This window comes from Tetrao urogallus (genome assembly GCF_951394365.1).
Source record: "Tetrao urogallus genome assembly, chromosome: 1".
Taxonomy (NCBI): domain Eukaryota; kingdom Metazoa; phylum Chordata; class Aves; order Galliformes; family Phasianidae; genus Tetrao; species Tetrao urogallus.
The window spans coordinates 100,898,109-100,922,730 of record NC_136813.1 but is presented as its reverse complement, the minus strand read 5'-3'; positions in this window follow the sequence as shown (position 1 = coordinate 100,922,730).

Genomic DNA, 24,622 nt, shown 5'->3' with positions numbered 1-24,622 from the left:
AAAGCTTGGAGGAAGGCATGATCATATGCTAACCTTGACACAGGTAAGGCTGAATAGGAAAAGCCAAATGGTCACTCTGTACTTGCTCACTGAATTCAGGGGAAATCGAATGCTGGTTACATCAAAGAATGGCCTACACTAAATTCACACTGTTGTTTGAATTTCATAGGTTGATACAGTTTAATGTCAGCGCCTTCTCTTTCTTCTTCCCACTTGCTTGAAGATGTTTACTGTTATTGGAAGTTCACGGACTCCAAATACATAATGATACATATACAATTTAGGAATGGTCTGACAGAAGCTTTAGTATCTCAACCATGGTGCAAGAACATTTGGACAGCGTCTCCCCCTCTACTCCCAGTTCTCTGCCAAATGATTGCAGAGACTGAACCAATACACTGTTTCAGATAAATGGAAAGGTAAGAAAAAACAGTCATTAATATGTTAACAAGGCCAGGTGGCCATGCCTGGGAGGGATGGACTCATCAATTAGCTTGCTTACTGCAACTGCTCTAAGAAGGAATTCGTCAGTAAATTATGTATGGAGGAATGGTGGAGCCTGTGCACACCCATTATTGTTGTAACTTAGAAGTGGGGGGCTGGAAACTGCTAGCTTGTAGTTGAAAGGAATGATATTCTAGGCTGGGCAAACCTCTTAGCCAGACATCTCAAATCTTAAATATTAACTACTTCACTACTTAATGATTTAACAGAAGAGTATCTCTGTGTCATCTTGCATCATTTGTTAAAAGTTTTTTGAAAATGTTGTGAAATAGCTTAAGAAAGTATTTTCTTCTCAGATTTATATTTTGAAGGCTGTAATTTCAGTGGAAACACTATATTAAGAAAATAGTAACATTTGTCACAGAACTTGTCTCATGAGATGGCAAATTTGCCACTGTTTTGATCATAACAATACTGTCTCAGTTTCCAAGGCAAACTGGATGTTGTTAGAATAAAGTAGGATGCCTGTCCTTTAAACCTCCAAACAGATGATTGGAGTAAAATGGGCTCATACTCAGTGCTCCTCCTACCCACTGTGTCTGCATGTAGGTCCTGGCCTTGGATTTAGTCCTTCAGAGATGTTGCTTTCTTCATTGCAGCAAACTCTGCCCAATCATCCTGAGCCATCCTGAAGCTGTGTCCCTGCTGGGGCTGGCATCTGGCACTGTGCTCCTTGTGATGGTCTCATGTCTGTGTGACATGTGGTCTTTCTCCTCTGAATGCCTTCAGTCCTGTACACCAAAACCTCCTACATTTTCTCTTGGAGCAGGCTCAGTAGCTTTCCAAGGATCCTATATGAGACTTCATCCAAATCTGCTACTTCTAAAGACTTAATAGTCAAATAAGAACACATTGAGAAGCCAACTGTAGTCCATACCCACGGTATCTGCTCTCATATATGGCAGAATTTGAAACTCCATTTGTTTTCAAGGATTCAAATCTGCTAAAAGTCTGAGATATTTCTTCTCATAAGAACTTTACTTCTGGCTTTCTGTATGAATTTCCTCCGAGAGAGATTTACCTACGTTCCCAATTTAAGATGAAGAATGTTATGTGATTGGCTCCGAACTCCCAGTATTAGAAACCTCTGTCTCACTGAAACTATCATGTCAAAAGTGAAAAGAGTATAGATTTTCAGGTTAAGTGCTGGTAATAATTAGAACAAACAAACAAGTTACTCTCATTTTTTTGTAGGTCATGTTGAAGATTCTCTGTTTTTAAAATTACGAGCTATGGAAATTAATGTATTTATACATTGTGTTAAAAAAAGATTAGTAAATGTTATACCTATACATCATGCTGGGATTAATTTTTTTTGAGGGGAACCAGCTTTACATTGATATACCTTTATGTTCAGAGTTGAGATTCATTACTTACAACAAATGTGAGAAACTTCCCAGAAGCAAGTTGATTTTTTCAATCTCTGTGACTCATGACCCTCCTTCCAAAATTAATGATCCAAATACTATAAAGTATAAGTCTGAGAAAGACTTTCAAGTTCTTAAAACAGAAATTACTACTAAAATTTTCTTCTGCTAATTGTGTTAATCATCTTTTCAGATCAACTAGTTAATGTAGCAATATTGTATTATTTGTTTTAAATGCTAGTACTTTGGGACAAACTGAGGTTATAAGCATCCATATAGTTATAACTCTGCTGCAATTGTCTATTGTCCCTAGATTACAAATCCACTAAGAGAAGAGAGAGAAAGGGAAAGAACGTTTGAGACAATTTAATATTTAGAGCAGTAAAGTAATTTTGTTTGAAATGTTCAGTATGTTCACATGCGACGCTTAGCAATGACTGTAGTCTCAATGAAATTGCAGAAGTCCAGTGAAGATGCATCTTAGGTAGATTTTATTCAGTTTTGCACAGTCCAACCTACTTTTTTTTCTGCAATTTTTTTAACAAACCTCACTTTCAGATTAGGAAAATAGCTGTGTGTGCTTTCTCTGATAGAGGTTGAATCCAGATGAAACTGGGATTACTTTCACATTGTCCTTGAGAACCTAATGTAACAAAAGCGTATATTTTGTTTTTAAAATTTCTTTCTTACTCTCATTTACTTTCTTGTCTCTTTTTGACAAAACAAAACAAAAATGAAAACAAAAACTCTCAAGATTTTTCCCAGTCAAAGAAGGATTTGAATAGTTGATTACTGAAACTGAATTAGTGTTTGAAGTTTAGATTGTAACTTTAAAGTTTTCATTGGTTTCCATTTATTTTTTCCTTTCTCCCATCTCTTCTGTAACTTACCTGATACGCCAAAGATACTTGGCAGTTTGGGTTCTCTTAAGTGAACACAGAATGCTTTAAATTATTTGTATGAGAGAGAGAGATCAGACTGTTTACTTTTCCACACAGAATTTTACTTCAAGCATTGAAATGTAATTCTGCATCCTAAAATTAATAAAAGGAAAGTCTAGAGTAGAGTAGAATAGAATAGAATAGAATAGGAGTAGTTCATTTGGAAGAGACCTTCAAAGATCATCAAATATAACTGCCTGACCTCTCCAAATTAGGGAAGCACATTATTACTGAGGCATTATCCAAATGCCTCTCGAACACTGACAGGCATGAGGTACCAATTACCTCTCTAAAATATCTGTTCCAGTGTTTGATCACACTCATGCTAAAGAAGTGTTTGCTAATGTTCATGCTGAACCTTCTTGGCATAACTTTGGGCTTTTCCTGTGTGTCCTGTCATCCAGTTCCCAGGAGCAGAGCCTGGCACCTTGCTCTGCTTTGTCTCTTCAGAGAACTGCAGAGACCAATGAGGTCACCTTTCAGCCTCCTTCAGACTGCACAGCCTAGGTGCCCTCAGCCTCTCCTCACAGGACATGCCTTCCAGCCCTGTCACCGGCTTGCTTACCCTCTTCTGGATGCTTGCAAGAACCTTAATATCCTTTTTATATTGCGGTGCCTAGAACTGTAAACAAGATTCAAGGTGAGGCCACACCAACATTAAACACAGAAGGAATCTCTTTTGACTGGCTGGCATTGCTACATCCAATGCATCCAAAAATGAGGTTTGCCCTCTTTGCTGCCAAGGCACACTGCTGGCTCATGTTGAGACTGCTGTCACCAGCACCCCCAGGTCCCTTTCTGCTGAGCTGCCAGCCAGCCACTCATCTTCCAGCTTGTACCGCTCTCAAATATCTCTCAGGTAATGAAAAGAAATGACAACAGAGAGAAAATGTACATACTTAAGATACCAAAAGGACCCATCTTAGTGTGGATCTGCAGCTGCAATTAAGGAACAAGACAGTTCACCCTTACAAGTGTTTTTACAACCAGCAGGGCAGTCAAAAGCAGTATAATGTATTTTTTTTGTATTTTGATTTCTTTCTCAAGAAATGATCAAGCATGAAGCTACAAAATATCAGACTTCCTATAAATGACTTGCTAACCTTGAACATAAAAAATCATCCTACATGTTCTTTATTTTTATGACTTTGCTCATGCCTCATTTAACCCTGCACTACCCTATCCAATGCCTTTGTTGAAATCAGGAGTACTTGATAAAGATACTTTTGCCTGGCAAACATGATTTGGTTATCTTTAAGCTAATGATCAGATTTTCTTCTAAACTGGCATGCTTCAAAATATATTTGACGATTATGTAGTATTGACCCTGAAAGTTTATTATTTTCCAAAACTATTTAAAACAAGAAGCTTTTACTACATTTGGAGCAACCAGCATATATTTTAAATGAAAAAATTCAACACTGTTGTATCACAAATTCATAGAAAGAGGGATTTTGTATTTTGTAGACATATATGACATATATTTTGCTGAGATCTAGCAAGACTATCTGACTTTGTTTGAGGAAAAAAAACCTTCAAACCATGAACTATTCTGGGTTATACTATAATTTGATTCATGCCAAATTGGTATTTTTATATCCAAGAAGAACAGCTACTCTTGAAGACTTATCCTTCGTCATAAAAAACGGTATTTCCCAATACAGTTTAAAATGAAATATTTAACATGCAGACAAGTTCAGTATTCTTACATCTTATTTTTATTTTGCTGTGCTTCATAAGTGGTGGATTTTTAAAGTTTTAATTGAAGATTTCAAATATGGGTAATGAAAAAGTTTGGAATTAAATCAAAGTGTGATTTTTACAAGGTTGTCTTATTGCTAATATTGTCTCTTTAATGTTGTATTCATTTGGCAATCGTAGCTCTTTAATTTGTGCCTTATGTTATTGGTTCAAAATTTGTTTTTCATTAAGTAGCCTAAGACCTCAATAATTGTAATTAGACAAAATTTGAATAAAATCTCTTTTGTGCAAAAATAAAAATGCTGATTCAGTAGCTTTCTTACTGTTGGTTTGGTTTTTGCATAATGCAGTGCAAGAAAAAAAGCATTTTTTCTCTATTGGAAAAGCATCTCAATCAAAATTTACAACAATGCATCATGGCTATTGGGACAACATGAGACCATTTTTATTTTTCAGTATAAAGGTGTTGGAAAGGAAATGTGATAGCATGCTGATAATATAATCACTATATTGTGATATATAAATATATAATATATATTCACTATATATTCACTATATATATATATATAGTGATATATAAATATGCTACTGAGCATCTCAGATGTGTGTAGTTTTGTTCAGATAATAACTAAAAATAGAAAGACTTTTTCTTGAGAGAAGGGATAGGGAATCAGGTTCTTTAGATTCCAAAAATTGGAGATATCTAAGATTCTGATCTTGTTAGTGCTTATCCAGTGACTGAACACAGATTGAAAAATTTGCAGTGAACGCTCTAGGTGCAAATTAAACAAGGTGCCCAAACAGATAAAAAGATTGATTTTTTCTTTTTTTTACATATATTGTTTTCTATAAATTCTAGGCTGCATGCATGTTTGACATTAGCATATAATAGTGCTAATGGTATGCTTATATTTTCTGTTACATATGCTGAAGTTATTCCTAGTTTAATCTGTCTTCCTACAAGAGTTGAACATCTGATTCTCCATAAAAAGATTAAAGGAAGGAGTATACCTTGAAACAGCATTGAAGTGCTTTACTTAAGTAATATTTATGCTGATATTACAGTTATGCAATGCTTAATCCTTTCAGTGCACTGCAACCTTTCAATAGGTGCAAGAAAGGGAAGTGGGATGTGTTACTCTGTTGCTATTTTTAGAGAAAAATCATTCTTTTCTACTGATAAAAATGAAGTTTGTTTGAATAAGTGACTTCAGCTTAATGTTTTAGTATTCAGCACAGGAAAAAGTAATATGAAGGACACCATCATGTTATCAGTGTGTTGTCCAAAATGCAAATTAGAAAGTAAGCTAATTCATACAAGGCTATGGTAAAAATATTCAGTGGAATACAAGAGAAGGAATATTTGCTTCTCTCTAAGATTTATAAAAGTCTTTTCTCTCTCCTGTGAGGTCAGCTCACTAACTAAATAAATGTACTTTTATAAAGCAAGGTGGCAGCAAGAATCTTCTGACAGAAAAAAATAGTCTGTGCTCATTTTTCATACAGCAAAAAGATAAGATGCAAGTCATGACTGCATTCTGTCTCAATTCCCTCCTTCTACAGTTTCTACCCACATTTCCCCTGTAGTATTTAATGACTTTTTATACAAATTATCTTTTTTTTTTTTTCTGTATGTGTTTGTGAAACATATCCATTGTTGTACTTAAGAATTTTAGCTCAGGTGCTGAAGAGAATATAATGGTTAATACATCTTTCAATAACTTTTTCATCATGTGTAAATTTTGAATCATATGTGCCCAGGGATTTATTTGTAAAGGGTATATTGGATCAACTTTTCTGTCCATCTGATGTTTTTGAGGGCATATTCTCTTCTTAAAAAAAACATTTTTTTAAATGTCTTTTGGTCATGCTGGAAACTGAGATCTCTGATGGAGTGAATTATTTTAGAAAGGATGTAGATCTTTTAACTGTGGATACCAGCCTATAGGAATTACATTCCTCAATATAAATTTATATATATATATATATTTCTGTTTTAAAAGCAGTGCTGAAGCCAAAAGCATCTAGGAAACATCCTGAGAGTAAGACTTTTCTACTTGTGACTGCTGGAGGGGAACTAGACAATCTTTAACATTTTTAAAATAAAAATCAATTGAAAATCTTTTAGGCAGTGACAGCTTACTTACAGTGAAAAATATGTCTTTCAAAATTTCTTGAATCCTAAATTGCTTTATCCAGGTGACTTTTTCATTTAATCTTCTTAGGAAATTAAGAATGTTTGGTTTTCATAGATTGTTGTCTTCAGTGAAGGTACAAGTTTTTACACACATCATGAAATTTCTGCAAATCTGATATTCTAATTATATTTGAAATAATCCAAATAATTTTTCCTCCCTGTATTTTTAAATGTTTCACATGAATCTAATAGTTTGTCTACCTCACCTGATCCCAAATGACCTCGTCAAACTTTTCCATTGTGTTTCACTCTCACCCTATACTCATGGATCTGTGATTATTCCTTGCGACATAGAGAGCTAATAGCTCACAGATGATTTTGAAAATATCCTTTTAAATTATAAGGCCTGCCTTGTCTAGACTAGGATTTGCTATTATTAGTGTGCTAGCTTGCTAATTCTGATGCAGCCTTTCATATCAGTTTAGATAAAGGATGCATGCGTTTGGTAAAGTTTTCCTATGACGTTTGGGTTTGATTCTCCTTTTGTTATTGTGCAACTGTTTGTATGAAAAGCAATGACATTTATATTCACTCATTTGTAGCACATGTTTTATAGAAATAAGTAAAATAGCAGCAGGGAGGTGGGTAATGAAATCATTTTTCTGTGTGTGTGTTTGTGTATCTGTAGAATGTAATTAACTGATGTCTGAAATAAAGTGAGTAGAGTAGATATTTTGAGGGAAATTGGGAACACAACTCTTTTTTAGTAGAAAAAAAAAAGAGTTATAAGAGATACAGTTTTTAGAAATGTTATACAAGTAGAAATGATAAGATTACCAGAATTATTTTGGTGCAGCATAGTACCAAATTAAATAACAGTCCTATTGTTTTTTAATAATGAAAATGTATAGTTCAAGGATACACAAACAATTTTAATACTTCAACAAGAAAATGCCATGTGTTCAAAAGTCTGATGGGAGTTTTGGATTGTTATACACCTATACAGCTCTACTTCAAATTGGAAAAAAAAAAATAATAAAAAGACAAGGAAACAAAGTGATATAGCAAAATGGGAAAATCAATGAGTTTCAAGACAGAAGTTTTTGTTCTGTGACATATACACACAAAATTAGGCATCACTGTAAAAGTATTTTATAATATACTTCTTAAAACAAGCCTCAACAATGTTTGAATCCTCTTTTTGTTTGGAATTATGTATTTATCTTTTCCTGGAATATATGAACAGTAAAACATGTGACATTAGGTATCATGACATTCCTGAAAGGAGGGAAGCTAGATGGGAAGGGCTTACTGCATTTATTACTTATGAAATGAGTGCTCTTGGTGTCTCCTATACATGGCAGGAAAACTTTGTTACAAAGCAACTTCTTGGCTGGGAAGGGCTGTAACAGCTTGATTTTTGCTGTATTTTTGTACAAGTTATAGTTACTAACGGTGAGGTTACCAGGATGCTTCTATCTTCAATAGGCAGTGTTAGTAATATAACAGTGTTGACTCAACAGAACAGGGCTCTATGCTATCTTGGTTATTTTGCCCCCAAATGCAGTCCAAGGCAATGGGCCACCAGCTGGCACGCCAATCCTGCCAGTTTTGTGCCTCTAGAGAAAATATCAAGTAAGTAGTACCAAAGGTCTGGCACAAGGCAGGGAAAGTCTCTCTAGGGTACTCCAGAATCCATTCATTCTTACCTGTGATTTTAACAAAACGACTTTCCTACAGATCTTGCAAAATTGACTGGATACTCTATTTTATTTATCCTGCTAAAAAGTACACTTACTGATCATATGCATGGGTGGAAGGCAGACTAATACCACCAGAAATAAAAATTAATTTCAAAGTGAACTTGAAAGCAGAAAGCAGAAAAGCTCTCACTGTACTTTCCTTTATTTATTTATGTTGTAGTTAAAGAGAGGTTGCCGGGGAATGCATTCTGCCAAAACCCTACATGAATCCACTCTAACTTCTTTCAGGAACAGACTCAAAACCTTACTCTAAAAGACTTTGCTACTGCAAGTGCTCTCACCCATTTCAACTTGCAAATTTGCCTCTTTCTCCTTCTCCACCAAAAAATAAACCACATTTTAAGCATTTCAAACCATAGCCTGCTTGAAGTTATGATCTTATGCTTAATTGGGAAAAGCTAAATTGTGGAATCCAGCACATTTAAGCTCTTCTACATGAAAATAGTTGTCACTTCTGGGATAGCGACACTAGAAAACTTTCATAGAAGTTGGTGCTCTTTTTATGCCATTCTTATCTACTGACTAGATATGTGTAGGCAAAAGGTATTAGAATATGAATTCAAAAATAAGCCACTGTAGTTACAAATTTTCAAAGGTTTGATATAAAAGTCTGATGTCTGTGCTTTCCTCTGATATAATCATAATTAATTTGTGTAAGTGCTGGGTGATAACATAATGAAGACTTTGACAGTGGGGATAATACTCCAGTGGCCAAATTACTTTCAGAATTTGGTCTTGTATAAACTGCTTGAATTCTATTCCTTGGAGGTAGGATGTTCCTAGAAAGAAAGAGATTATCTTTCTGCATATGTCTAGCACTACTAACTCCACAGCAGTGTCATAACCACCTTTCAGTGCTCTATAAGCAGACAGAGTTGACAAACAAAGGTTTCAAGAGATGGGCTAATTTAGGACTGCTTTTTATCAGTTTTTTTGACAGAGATCCTTTAAAAATATGTGAACTCCTCTCCTTTGTGTGTCTCTCACAAAAAAAAGAAAAATAAAATAAAAATAAAAAAGGAACTTATTGGTTATTGTAAAGCAAATCCTACAAGCTCAATTATTCCTGTCTTTTGATACAGCAGTATTCCTATAGCTCTTCATAAACTGGCATAATAACAATAATAATGCAAACTGCGCAAAACATATAACATTTCATTTATTTTAATTTAATGAGGAATTATGGTTTCAAATGAATTATTCTGCCATCAGGAACACCTTGGTGTGCGGCAAGATCAACCCAAGAAACAGTGACAAGTGTTACCTAACTGTCATTCCCTGCTACAGAACATACTCATGATTATTCTACATGTACCCAAGGCCAAAAACAATGGGAAAAGCTTCATGCACTGTCCACTGACTTCCTTCCGTAGATATTGGATCTTCTGACTTCAGTAAGTATAGGGTCATTCCCATGTAGATCTTAGTATATCCACTCTGAGAGCAGCTTCACCAAAAAGTAGTAGTAATGTTCTCTTCTTTGAAGGATACTGCCTCTTCAAGAGCAATGTGGAGCTACAACCTAACCTAAATTATTTTGAACAAGAAAGCTCTTTACCTTATCTGTAGCTGAACCCTTTAATAAGGAAGAAAAAGCTAAGAAGTGGAGATAATACTACATATATGAGACAAATCTGATGGGTCCCAGAAGTGATTTCATTAGTGAACTCTGAAAGCATGTTTCTGCTGCAGTGATAGCTGTTTATATAATAAAGATCAATGCAGTTTCATATATTTTCCACATGGAGCTCTGCGTCATCACACCTAATTCTCAAGGTACTTCTTCAGGCTATCTGAGAAATGTTGGGGCACACAAGGAACAGCTACTGCTATGCAGATAGACCTTGCAATTGGAAGCTGCAACTGGACACCTGCATGAGTTGGATACACACTATGTCCTCTACCCTCTTTGCTCACTCTCTTCCAACGCTATCTCAGATAAATATCTTTCAGAAAGATGCTGATGTGCAGCACAGACAGGTTGCAAAGTGGAAACAATCTACAGTTTATCAAATCTATAGCTTGGAAGCCATTTGTTGTTTATGTAGAAAACTGTATGAACTTCAAGGTTGTGTTTTGATAGAACTCTCAGCATACATGTTTCAGCTATTCTTTCCTGACTGTTTAATGTGTCTGAAAATATTATAAAGAAGTAAAAAGCTTGATGAAAAAGGGCAAGTGTTGTAGCAAAGGCCATAAACAGATGTTTGGCTTCTTTCTTAGTTTGTTTAAATACGCTGTATTCTCTCACTGATGCTACTCTCAATTTTCCTTTACATTTCTTTAAATAGTCATTCCTTTTTCATGTAAATGCATTTTTCTTTTAATTTTCAAACTTTCTCAGTATCTGTGTAGCCTGAAATACCTTTCTTTGACAATGTAGCTGAAAATTGGAGCTTTGCTTCTTTTTTATAACTAATTGAAAATAAATACATAAAGCTGCCAGTTCTGCTGTCTTTTGCCTGATGAAAGGTCATTCACAATCTTTTTTTTCTGTAGTTAATGAAACGCACCATTGCGATTACACTGAAATCTGAATGCCTTCAGAAAGTTTGAAAACTAAACAATTGTATGTGAGATAACAGAGAAAAATAATTTCCTTTGGAGAATGACCTTTCAAAAGTGACTAGTCCACATCTTTTTAGTGATGCCAACATGTCAGCTTCACATTGTGTACAAACCTCCCTGTCTTTGCCATATGCAAATATCCTCACTAAAATGGTAAAATAATGCTACACATTGCAATATTTATTTTTTTCATAAATGCTCATCAGATAATAGCTTTTAAAGGTCTTTGAATACAGAACACTCTGTGTGCTGTCTGCTTAGCCAGTTGATTTTGTTTACAAAATGTCAGCATTTCCTTTTTTTTTTTTTTTCTGAAAAAGATAAACGATAGTGTCTTCTGAAGAAAGAAACCTAAGGACAACTCTCAGCTTACACCATCAACAGTGACTTCTATTATCTTATTCACTATAGCACTAATAACAAAAGATAATTGTCACATTTATGTAAAAAAAAAAAAAAAAAGAAGTAAAAGAATGTCCAGACAAATGAGATAATTTTATACTAGATCTATTACCATTTTCTAATAAAAGATTGTGCTATATTTATCAGTACAATTTTTTTCAGAGATTCAAAAATTCAATTGTGATTAAATTTTATGCAGAATAAAACTGGAGATATGCAACCTTAAAGCTTTTCCTTTATATGAATGATTTGTGGTCACTAAAGTTTAGATTTGGCAAGCATCAAATGTGAAGGGAAAGTACTTTAGAAAATATTCACAAATCCCTTTAAGAACTAACCAGCACAGATGTTTCCCTGCCGTTGTATAAATCTTTTTTACAGTATACCAAATAAATGTTATTTTTAGAAAGTAGTCCACCTCTTGAAAGTTTTGGCATATAACACAAACAGGATAGGGAGAAAAAAAGCATAGATTCAGAGAAGCATTTATCTGCCAGTTAAAAACACATGCTGATAACACCTTTTATATAGGATTTATGCGATTGGAATATATGGTCAAATTGATGGTTGTGGAATTACATGGCTAGGTCCAATAAAATTATGCCATATTCTAGTTGCCTTTATATTCTTCTAGCTTTAATTTGCTGTTTTACCTCAGGGAGACTTTTTATTATTACTATTATTATTTTTTCCTATTATAGACTCATGGATAGAATTCTGTGCCTTTTGGAATTGCGCGTCCTTAAAATGTCATCTAGATAGTGGTAATGGTACGTAACCACAAAAGAAAAATATTGAGCTTTTGAAACACAAACACTGACAAGCTCTATGTATTAAAATTACCACATAAATTAGAACTGACGTAAAATTGCATATTACATCAAAATAACACCGTCCTACAAATGCTTTGTATACTACCTTCAGCAGTATGCCAGGCATTAGATGATCACGATGCTGCATAGAATTTATCTGGACTGCAAGTGCCTTCTTGAATTGTATTGCTTTCTGGTTCCACATACTTCAGATTTTTATGCAGAGAAACCACTTTATATTAGCTAATAATTTAATAAATTGCTACGTTCCAGGTGACCTGCAGGACTGATTTTAATTTTGGCATACAATGATTTAGAACTTTTTACATGGATGCATTGAAATAACCTAGAACACAGGTTTTCATCTCAGCGATACCTCTTCAGCCTTTTAAATGCTATCAAATATTTTGAAATGCAAGGAAAATATCCTATATCATACTGAGCATCTGTATTATGGTAAATTACAAAGTTATATTCTGATATGAGAATCCAAATGCACGCTTTCTTGTTCAAGAAGATAATCTATTTATTTGGATCCTTTTTTTAATTTCAATTTTTATATGAACTGTTCTTTCTACCAACAGTAGTTCTTTTATTCCTTTGTTAGTAATGTCGAAGTATGATACATATTTTAGGAACTCTTGTATTATTTTAATGTATTTAATTATATCACATCTGCATCTATGCATTCATATTTTATTTCAACAACTTTCAAGCTTCTTATCCAAGCCCCAAAGAATAGTTGTCATAATAATTGATTTCCTGTGATTCTAATCTCAATACCTACAGGGACCAAGGTACATTCCAATAATATATTATAATTGGTCCCTTTGCTCAAATAATAAGTCTTATCAATCAGAGACACTTTCTGTTCATGTTACAAGTGCTGCAGATGCTATGCAGAGAAAATCCTTTACTGAGAGAGAAACTCTAAAGCTAAGTAAGAAAAATCACTTTTAATTTGACTGTTGGGAAAGATCCCATTCACAAAACTGTTTAAACAGAATAGATAACTGATTACGTAAGCCATCAGCTGCTGTACGAAAGAAAGCAGCTATAAGGGTACTTTTAGGTCACATCTTTGCCTGTGTTGTCCAGTTGCTTTCATGGTAAACAGTCAGCTAAAGTAGCAATTCACAGAATCATAGAATGGCCCAGGTTGGAAGGGACTCAAGGATCATCAATCTCCACCCTCCCTGACACAGGCAGGGGCCACCAACCTCCACATTTAATACTAGATAGATTGCCCAGGGCCCCATTCAACCTGGCCTTTAACACCTCCAGGGATGGGGCATCCACAACCTCTCTGGGCAGCCTGTTTCAGCGCCTCACCACTCCCATAGTAAAGAACTTCCCCTGACATCCAACCTAAAGCTTCTTTCCTTCAACTTAAAACTATTTCCCCTTGTCTGCTGTTTGGTACAGTACTGCTATAAGACCACAGTGACTCCAGATTTTTTTTAATAAAATATCTTCTGAAGAAGGCCACTGCAATCAGATATATAGCCATACTTAGGTACTTTAGATGGTCCAAGTGTAAGTTAAGTAACAGGTGTCTGAAGGAGATCCTTATTATTTCCCATACCGCCTGCAATGATTCTTCCCTTCCAGCCCACTCACAGGATAACTCACTCAAGAGCCAGATAACCATCTCATTTGTTCTCTGTTGCTGAACAGCTGGCTGTCAGATACAGAAAATTACCTTTCTCAGATACTCCCTGAGAAAATTCCCTGTAAAAGTAATAACTAAGTCAAGTGAGTTTTGGAACAACTGCATAAATTAGGTGAGCAGAGACTTCCAGAATGATTGAAGAAATTGTAGCAACGCAAATGGCTCCTTTATTTCTGATGCATTTCATAAAGTTGTTAGTGCTGAAGATTGTCCACTCTTAAGTAGACGTTCAGCTATGGCTTTCAGCAAACAGTACTGTATTATTGCACATCAAAGGGTTAAACAGTTGAAATAGTTGAGAGCAGCTTTTGGGGAGATGAGAGCACAAACGAAACAAAAAGAATCATGCCAAAGGCAACAAATTACAAATCCAAATTTTCTGTTACATTTTCTGTCATTTGTATTACCAAGGATATTAAGCAGGACAGGCACTAAATAAGAATTCTTATCCTGCGGTTTTGTTTTGAAATTCATGATCTTTCTTTGGAGCATACTAGTAATTATCACAGCAACTATTTGTTCATATGTCAGACCAGTAAATGAATGAAATATTGTTTTTAGTTGACTCAGTGAAAAAGTAAGCAGGTCTTCTAAATGCATAGAATTAAATTAAAAAAAAAAAATGCAATGGGTGCTTCTGTAGAAGTGATTTTCAGACCTGCTAAGCTACTGGTCACTAGTTGGGTTACGGAAAGAGGTAATCATGGGAGTGTTCAGTGGAGTGTGATTTATTAACAAATACCACCCTTAGATCACTAATTTTATTAATAATAATCATTCTCATTTCTGGGATGCTATTGTAACACTTCAGTATGGGATCCATCTTGGAATCAACCATAATGAATAACGTTTCCTTCCTGATGGGATAGCACAAGCAACCCGAAAGCAAATGAAGGCATCCTAGCTGACACAGAATTTGGCAGGATTTGAACCTACCAAATCCCAGTCTGATATTTTAGAAATTTACCACATGAGCATTTAATACTTGGTTCTCAAGCTTTAGAGCAACTGTTGTCTAAACATTTGGAAAAAAATATGTGCTTCAAATTTAGATTAGTGACAGAAGAAAGCTACTGCTTATCAGCAACATTCTTTTTTTTCTTTTACTTTGTTTTTCAAGGGACAAACAAAGCAACGTGATTTTAGTTCTATAATATACACTGTATCATTAACTAGGACTGATCACTCAGTTAAGAATGATGCAGACTTTTCTAGCACATTAGAAAATTAATTTGATCACAAAAATAGATTAGCTACATACAGGAGCTAATAATGCTTTTGCTAAAATATTTATGGAGTTAAATTATTCCATAAATTGGAGTGTACGTCTTCAAGATAGTTTCATTTTAATATTCATATGCACAAACTATGTCAGAGATGCTAAAAATGTTGAACTTCAAACATGGTTCTTGATCATTCAGATTTATATAAGTGCTTTTTGGTTTAGAGCATGTTCAGTGAAAGATAAAAGGAAAAGTATGGTTTATTTTAGGGTGATAGGTGAACAAAGTGAAGACCTGTAGAAATAGGTCATAAACTACCACTTGCACATAATAAATATTTTAATTTAGATTGCTATAAAATACCATTTGCAGTAATATAGCAGAAAAGTGGCTCAGTACAAAAATAATTCTAGAAGAGGAAAACTAAAAATTGTATTTTTTGCAGTTTTCTTTGACATATCCATTTATCCCTTTAAATCAAAATGAATTCATTTTGTACAAATCATAGTAGATTAAAATCACTCTAACATGATCATCCCACACATACTTCAGTTTATCATTCTTCTCTTTCTTTTTGCAGGTGTTGTCAAAAGAAAAAAAAAAAAAAAAAAAGCTTCACTTACCAAGATGCATATGTGCTTAGCTATTTACAGCTTGAAATGAGAAAATAAACCTTCTTAGAATTCTGAAAGTGGTGAATTTGTTTTTCCCAGCTGGAGAGTAGGGTTTGCATCATTTTATTAATATGTCTATGGCAGAATGTTCTTCAGCATTATGCCAAGAATCTGTGCTGCATGCTGTGGAGTTCAAAGAGAGGAAAGGGGATTGACTCTGCATTTGGAAACTGCTGCGTCCACTTGATGATTGAAATAGACCTGGTGATTTTATACATGATTTTTCCTGTGAAGTGAAAAGAAGAATGGATAATTAAGCAGTGAATCCTGAGATTTCTTCATGCCTCTTATTTGTGTATCCCCAACAGTTGCATACAAATGTAACATTCCCTGTTAAATTTTTCTGCTTTATATGCCTGCGGTTGCTATTTTGGGTTCATGTAGCTCAGGTGAAAAAACATCATGCACAGAGAAAATGGCAATTTGTTCCATAAGTCAAATACTGAATTTTTGGTTTTCTGTTTAGAATGTATTTTTCCCCAGTAAAAACAAAATCTAGAAAGCCAGGATATATTACAGAAACTGAATATATTTCACTGAGTCTAGCTTTACTCCAATTGCCTTCCTTTAAGTAGGCAAACATGCTAGTAAGAAGTCATCGTGAACACTAAATCATACATAGCTACAGTCACTTTTCCCATTATCACTTGCTTGCTTTCTTTATCCCACTCAATGGCCAAAAATATTTCCATTACCTTATTTGGCATTTTTGACAAATACTACTTTGCATCAGTCCTCTTGTCTATGAGATAGTCATATGAGATAGTCTTTTCTGTTGAGATATGCGTGTCTTGACATAATCTAAAGAGGTATGGAATCAAAATATAAAAAGGTAAAAATCTTTGCTGATATGAGAGAAAAAAATTAATATAGGAAGCCGTAATTTAATATCTTTTGTTAAAGACATTTTAGTACAATCTTCAGTATCTGCTTGTTGCAGGTTTCCCATACTACAAGAATATTTTAAATTTCTTAAGCTAAAATACTGTGAAACACTCCATGCATCTTTTAAGTAGCTTTTAAATAACGACATACAAATTTAATGGGCTCACCTTTCTTGTAGTGGTAGAATTTTAATAACAACATTGTGGCTGTTTTAATAAAAAACAAAATAAACCAGATCTAGGCATAATTACATACGTAGTTAGTAGCTTCTGTTATATATTACTTCTCCTTCTGCTAAAATTTTTTCTGTCATTTCTCCGGTGATTCCATTTCCTCTCAGTCTCTGTATATAAGAATGGAGACAGCAGTGTTCGAATGTTGTAGTGTTCCAAAAACAAAGTTTAACATACTATTTGGACACCTGATGTCCACACAATGTAGGAGGCTCTTGCCATTGAAGAGCTGCAGATGGAGCATGTAGCATATTTTCTGCTATGCTCATAATAATTAACTTTTTGTACTTCTGAGATAATAGACATGACATGACTTATCAGCAGTGCCATATTTCTTCTAACCAACAGAATTTCAGTTCAATAGAATTTCAGGTTTTCCTGAAATTTTGAAAACCAAATGTTACTTTTTATGGTTTTTGTCTACATTATGACCAACTTGTAACATCTACACATATTTACACATCACAGTTATCATTTATCTGTTTAAGTTTTTTTCAAGCTTGTTAAATCCTAAGCACTAAAGCTGTCAAATTTATTATCATAGAATCATATAATAGAATCATATAATGGTTTGGATTGGAAAGAACGTTAAAGGACATCTAATTCCAATGGCTCTATGGTGGGCAGGGTTGCCATACACTAAATCAGGCTGTGCTGGGATCCATCCAACCTGACCTTGAAGTCAGGGATGGGGCATCCACAGCTTCTCTGGGCAACCTGTTCGAGTCCCTCATTAGTTTCTGAGTAAAGGATTTCTTCCTATCATCTAACCTAAATCTCATATCTATCTGTATGAAACCATTTTTCCTTGTCCTATCACTATCAGACCATGCAGAAAGTCTGTCTCTCCCATTATAAACTTCTTTTAAGTACTAAAAGTCAGCAGTGAATTCAGCCAAGGGTCTTCTTTCTCCCTGTTGAACAACCCAGCATTGAGATTGCCACAGTCTTGGACTTGGCTTTGTTGAACCTCACTCGGTTTACATGGGCTCACTTTGCAAGCTTGTCCAGGTCCCTCTGAATGGCATTCCTTGTTTCTGTCGTATCACTGAACCACTGAGCTAAGTGTCATCAGCAAACCTGGTGAGGGTATACTCAGTTCCACTGTCCATGTCATGGATAAAGATGTTGAAAAACACCAGCCCCAAAACAGACCCTTGGAGGATTGCACCTCACTGGACTCCACCTGGACACAGAGCCTCTGGCTGCAATCATACAACCATTTATTTATCCATCAAATAGTTAATTCATTTGGATGTTTGAATCCATCTCCAGTTTAGAGACAAGAATGTGGTTCAGGGCCACATGGAAGTCTCTGTAGGACTCTGCTCTTACTTTGTCCACTGATGCTGTCACTCCATCATAGAAGGCCATGAAATTGGTCAGGCACGATCTGCCCTTGATGAAACTGTGCTAGATGTTATGGTTTAACTCCTTGTCTTGCATGTTCCTATAATACAGCTTCCAGAAAGATCTTTCCCATGATCTTTCCAGGCACAAACACGCTGCTTACATGGCTATAGTTTCCGAGGTCTTCCTTTCTCCCTTTCTTAAAAATGGGAGTGTTGTTTCCATTTTTACAGTCAGTGGGGACTTCACCTTACAGCCATGACTTTTCAAATTGATGGAGAGTGGCTTGGTGATCACATCAGCCAGTTTCTTCAGGACCCTGTGATGCATGTTATCCAGCCCCTTGTACTTGTACCCATTCAGTCTCATCTGGTGATCTCAAACTTAATCTTCTCTTATGGGAAGGATATTGCTCCCTCAAACACTGCCTAGAATTTCAGAGATGTGAGAGATGTGGACACCCTGACTGCCAGGGAAACCTGAAGCAGATAACTTGTTGAGTACCTCAGCTTTCTCCATGTCCATTGTTGCCAGTTCTCCCTTTCATTTCTCAGAGGGATTACACTCTCCTTGGCCTTTCTCCTCTGACCAATGTACCTACAGAATCCTTTCTTGATACTTCTGATACCCCTCACTAATTTTCATCATCTTGATTCTCCTGATTCTATGTCTGCTTGTCCGGAAGACATCCCCATAGTCTTTCCAAGCTACAGGTTCCTACTTCCACTGATTGTACATTTCCTTCTTATCCCTTTAACCAGCAGGTCCTTGCTTAGCCATGCTGGTTTCCTGCCTCCCCTGCTTGTTTTCTTATGCTGGGGGATGAAGAGCTTTTGTGCTCCCAGAAAGGTGTCCTTAAATAACTACTAGGTTTGCTCTCTTCCTTTGTCCCTAAGAACGCCTTCCCAGGGAAACTTATCCAATCATTACTTTAACAAACCAGAAGTTTTTTGTTTTTTTTCTGAAGTTCAGCATCCTGACTCAACTCTTTTTCAGGCCTGTAATCCTTGAGATCACAAACTTAGCTAGGGTATGATTGTTACAGATGAGAATATTTCCAATTTTAACCTCTTCAGTGATCTCCCCTGCACTGGTGTGATTACCAGTTCCAGTAATGCTTCACCTCTAGTTTGTTTGTCTAATACCTGGACCAGGAAGTTACCCTCAGTGTACTCCAGGAGTCTCCTGGATTGCTTGCAGCCCACTGAGTTTCTTTCCCAGTAGACATCTGGGTGATTGAAATCCCCCATCAGGATGAGAGACTGAGAGGGTGATGCTTCTTGTAGCTGAAGCAAGAAGGCCTCATCAATAGGCTCCCCCTGATCAAGCAGCTTGTACTAAACCCTGACCACAGGATGACTCTTATTTGTCTGGTCCTTAATGTTTATCCACAAGATCTCAATCTCATCATGGCTGGTTCTCAGAAGCAGCTCTTCACCATGTATCCACTTCTTAACAAAGAGGGTAACACTCCCCTCCCTTCCTTCCTTGCCTATCCCTTCTTATAATCTTGTATTCCTCTATCATATTGTTCCAGTTGTGAGATTTGTCCCACCAGACTTCTGTGATAGCATTTAGGAAACATTTTCCTAATTACATCATCACTTAATTGCTGAAGGCTTCCTGTTTTCCTTCCTTCCTTCCTTCCTTCCTTCCTTCCTTCCTTCCTTCCTTCCTTCCTTCCTTCCTTCCTTCCTTCCTTCCTTCCTTCCTTCCTTCCTTCCTTCCTTCCTTCCTTCCTTCCTTCCTTCCTTCCTTCCTTCCTTCCTTCCTTCCTTCCTTCCTTCCTTCCTTCCTTCCTTCCTTCCTTCCTTCCTTCCTTCCTTTCTCTCGTTCTCTTGTTCTTTCTTTCCCTATCACCTGTTCTCTCTCTGGGTGCAATTATGTCAAAGACTGACATATTCCACAATGGACACTGATAGTTGTGGGGAGGTTTCCTCCTATGCAGCAGCTGCAACAACAGCAACAGTAACAGCTCCTTCCTCTACACCATGGTGTGATTCTGTACCTTTTTAGGCTTTACTCGAGATCATCACCAAAAAGATTGATTGTACTAACCCAGCAGAAAACTATCTAAGATTTCTCATGGAGAGATCTGATGTATGTTACAGCTAATGCAAGGTAAATAGAGACAGTATGAAGTAGGGAGCAGTGACAAGATGTTAGATTGGTTCAAGCTGTCTCGTGTAATTTTGTTTTTGAAAGTGAAGTGACATAATATTTGTAGCTGAAATACTGCTGTGTTAGTTCTCTGTTGTTGCTGTTTGTTTGTTCTTTTTTTTTATTTATTTATTTGTTTTTTAAAAACTGTGCTAGTGCTAGTACTTCTCATCCACTCAGGAAACATTCATTAGGTTTAAAACGACTCATAGACCCTGCAATTTAGTTGAAAATATCTACTAAAATGTTAATGAGGTGTTGTTTTTCAAGTGGTTTTATTAACATTATAACTTAATCTAATTTGGTCAAAGCTTTGGTGTAGATGTGTATATTTCTGTCCACACTTCACTATGAAATGAATTACCATAAAAAAAAAAAAAAAAAAAAAAAAAAAAGAGGTGCTAGAAAGTTAAATAGACTATTTTACATTTTTCAGCAAATAATACCTATCTATTAGGAAGACAAGACCGGATTAATAATGGATATATACATCTTTTTCCTTGTTTCCAGGAAATCAATAAGTTTTCAAGCTTCAGCAAACCATTCCCAGTTCCCTTTGACTCCTAAACTCTTCATGTCCCCTTCAGGGCCTTAATGCTACAAACATCCTGATGTGATCTTGCTTTGCCATTTAGTCTGAAAACTCCTCTTTGTGGACATCTCTCTCACAGAATCATAGGGGTTGGAAGGGACCTCAAGAGGTCATCATATCCAACCTCCCTGCTAAAGGTAGCTACAGGTAGCCATCCAGACAGCTCTTGAATATGCCCATAGAAGGAAACTCCACAACCTCTCTGGGCAGCCGGTTTCAGTGTTCCATCACTCTTACCATAAAGAACTTCTTCCACATGTCAGTTTCTATATTCAAGTTTTATGCCATTAGTCCTTGTCCTATTGCTACACACCACCAAAAAGAGCGTGGCCTTACCCGTTTGCCTCCCACCTCTCATTAAATGTTGATAAACATTTAACAGATCCCCTCTCAGTCTTCTTTTCTCCAGGCTGAACAGACACAGCTTACTCAGCCTTTCCTTGTACAGGAGATGCTCCAGGCCCTTTATGGCCCTCCAACTCCTGGTTTTCTTGTAATCAGTTTGGAAATACAGAAGGAAAGATGAAATGTAACTGCAAAAAAGAAAAAATGAACTCCTAAACACTATTCATCATATGCACATTGAAATAGTTTGAGCTGTATGTGTAACTGTCACTTGTTTGTGATGATTGTCATTACGTGAAACTAGAATTTGTACATATAAAAATTAATTCCTATGCTTATTTTTATGTTCCCACTGAACTGAAGAAAATGAAAAAAATATTTTGGAGCAAAAAACCCCACCACCTTCTAATTTCAAAATAAAATCTTTCATAGGAAGATATTTCCTTTTTCTTCCTTTTTCACTCCTTTGACCCTAAAATAACTTTTTTTTCTATAGCTTTGGAACTTATGATCGATGATTCTTTATAGCCTTTTTGAAGAAATAAATGAAAATAGAATTAGAAATTCATACAAAGTTTTGGTAAAGAATATGGCAAACACATTCATGAAAATAAACATATATATCTAGACTTGTACTAAATATTGATTTTCTTACATTTGTAATATGAGACCATATACATTAACAAAAAATAAACTCCTGACACACACGTGGGAATTACAGTAATAGCTTTTTACTACAGAATCAGAAGTCATTGTAAAACTACTAAAAAAAAAGTAAGAAAATGTCCATCACTCAAATAAAACCATAACATAACAAAGTCTACTTTTAAAATCAAAACTACAGAAAAATTCTATGGCTCTATGATTCCATGAAAAAAAAATACTAAATTTAAAATATGGACAAAAAGTAAATGCCTACTTCTTTACAGTTGTGATGAAAGGAGGTTTTTGATTCTTTGATACTAAAAAGATTTATTTTATGACTAGGGTAAAAAAAAAAAAAAAAAAGGCAACACAAAGTAAAACCAGCGAAAAGAAGTAGTGTGCATTCTCCCTTAATTTATCTGTTGTGGGTGTAGTCACTTGGTCTTTTAGAAGAAAAGATCTCTACAAGGATTATTGCTAAGAAATTAAAGCTTTGTTCTCTTATCTAAGATCATTGACTTTAATCAAGTTAGTTTCAGGAAAGTGTGCATAATTTCTTTCCTCACCCCTAGTCTGCTGAACCTTCATTGTCTTTTTTTTTAATGTTAAAAGTCAGCTGGAATCCCATTTTATGGCCATACTACTTGATGCTGGAAAAGATTCCGAGGAGGTAGGGTAATGTTAGTCACATAGAATCTTTGAACTATGTTTTGTAGGGAACAGACTACTGATTGTGTCAGCATCCCTCACACTACATGTAAAGATTTGGTGTGGAACAGTTCATTCTGCAATGAAACACAAGACATGATTGCCCTGAGTAGATTTCATTAGCTCAAAAAACGTTACGGTGCTTTCTTCAAATGATTTGACATAGGATTCACCTTAATTGATTTCTAACAGAAATACATGTTGCTACCATTTTATTTTACCCTGTTGCAGGCACAAGTCTCATTTATTATATTAAACTTTGCAACCGAATACCTACATGAAAGGTTAATTGAGAGAAAAACAATATGCCTATGTTATGTTTCACAATCCCACTCTACCAGATCTCATAGATCATGTTCTTTTTAAATTGTATGTATTTTTAAATTGCTTATGTATATGAAAGACCTTCTGTATGAAGTTATTTTAAAGTGGCACATGAAATTTGTCAACTTCTTCCCTTTTATTAAATTGCAAAGCTATTTAAAGCTAAGTGTTTAAGCTTTAAAAGATGATCTTGTGGATGCTTGCTGTTTTTTGTTTGATACATTAGTTGATTTCTTTAATATTTAATATTCTTTAATATTCTTTAATGAGTGGTTGCATTAAATTGATAGTAAACAAACGTTGCAGTATAAAGGCAACTCGTATTTCTTGTCACATAAGGATTATTATCTGTTAAAATTTTAGATCAATTTCTGCTTTCACAAAATAGTAGTAAGACCATAACAGATCATTACTTTCTCGGGATGTATAAAAAATGCCTTTTGGCAAATACATGTCTTCCTTCTTTGAATGAGGTCCTAAATCTTGTAGTCAAACTCAACCCTTATACAAACTCTATGTCTTCTAGTTTACATCACATCACAATAAATTCATCTGTTTTATCCTACTGTGGAAAACCATCCTTGGGAACTCTTTCATAATATACTAGCTAGTATAACTACGTTTATTGACATTTCTATTAGGTCCTACATATTAGATATGCTCTGCTGTGATTCTGTAGAAAATGTACTGAAGTCAATGGAGATACATGAGTCCAAATGGTCCAAGGAAAAAATGAATCCTGTGAGTTAGATTAGACAAAGATGAATCCACTGCTCTCATTTAAATTGCAGGTCCAACTTAAGGCATTCCCTGAAGTTTCCGGAGGTAGAAGAATGGTACACTAACTCACTATCATCCTGTCAAGTACTTCTGTGAGGGTTTTATTAGATCTGCAATTTAGGTCCAGTATAAAAAGGGTCAGTATCCTGATTTATCACAGTTTTATGACAGTGGTGTTCTGTCTGTGCTGAAGAAAGTGGAAAAATGGTTTCCTGGGAGTTCAGCTGCTGAATGAGCCAGATATGTATCTATGGGGATTTCAGGGACAAATCTTATAGGACATTACACCTTGCCCCATGCTAAGGAATAAATCTAAAATCTTTGCAAGATTCCTCTCTTCAATTTGCACAATGCCATTTTGGTACAGTTTCAGACTAATGATTAATAGGAGATCAGCATAATGGCCCATGATGTGATTGCATGTGTCTTGAAAAAGCACAGAGAGAAAGCAAGATTTTATTTGGGATACATAATCCCAAATACATAAGTGTTTGTACATAACAAAGAGGCCAAGTCATAGGCTCCATCAAGGCAGTTCTGCAGAATGTACTGATGTGAATGGGAAGGCTAGAAGACGGCAGAAGAACTGTATAGCATGTGGGAGAGTGGAATGAATATCTGACAGTTCTGCTGCAGTGATTGCCTATTGCTTGAGAGACTCCAACAAGGAAGAGAGTTTGATCCTCTATGTCAAAGTGCAGAGTGCATCCTTGGCAAAGATTTGAGACATAGGACCACCAGGGCAGTGTGATTCTTCTGACCATGATGATCCCTGTCTTGCAAACACAGCAAGGTGAACTGAACTGCAGATGACTACAATGGTCAGCCACAACTTC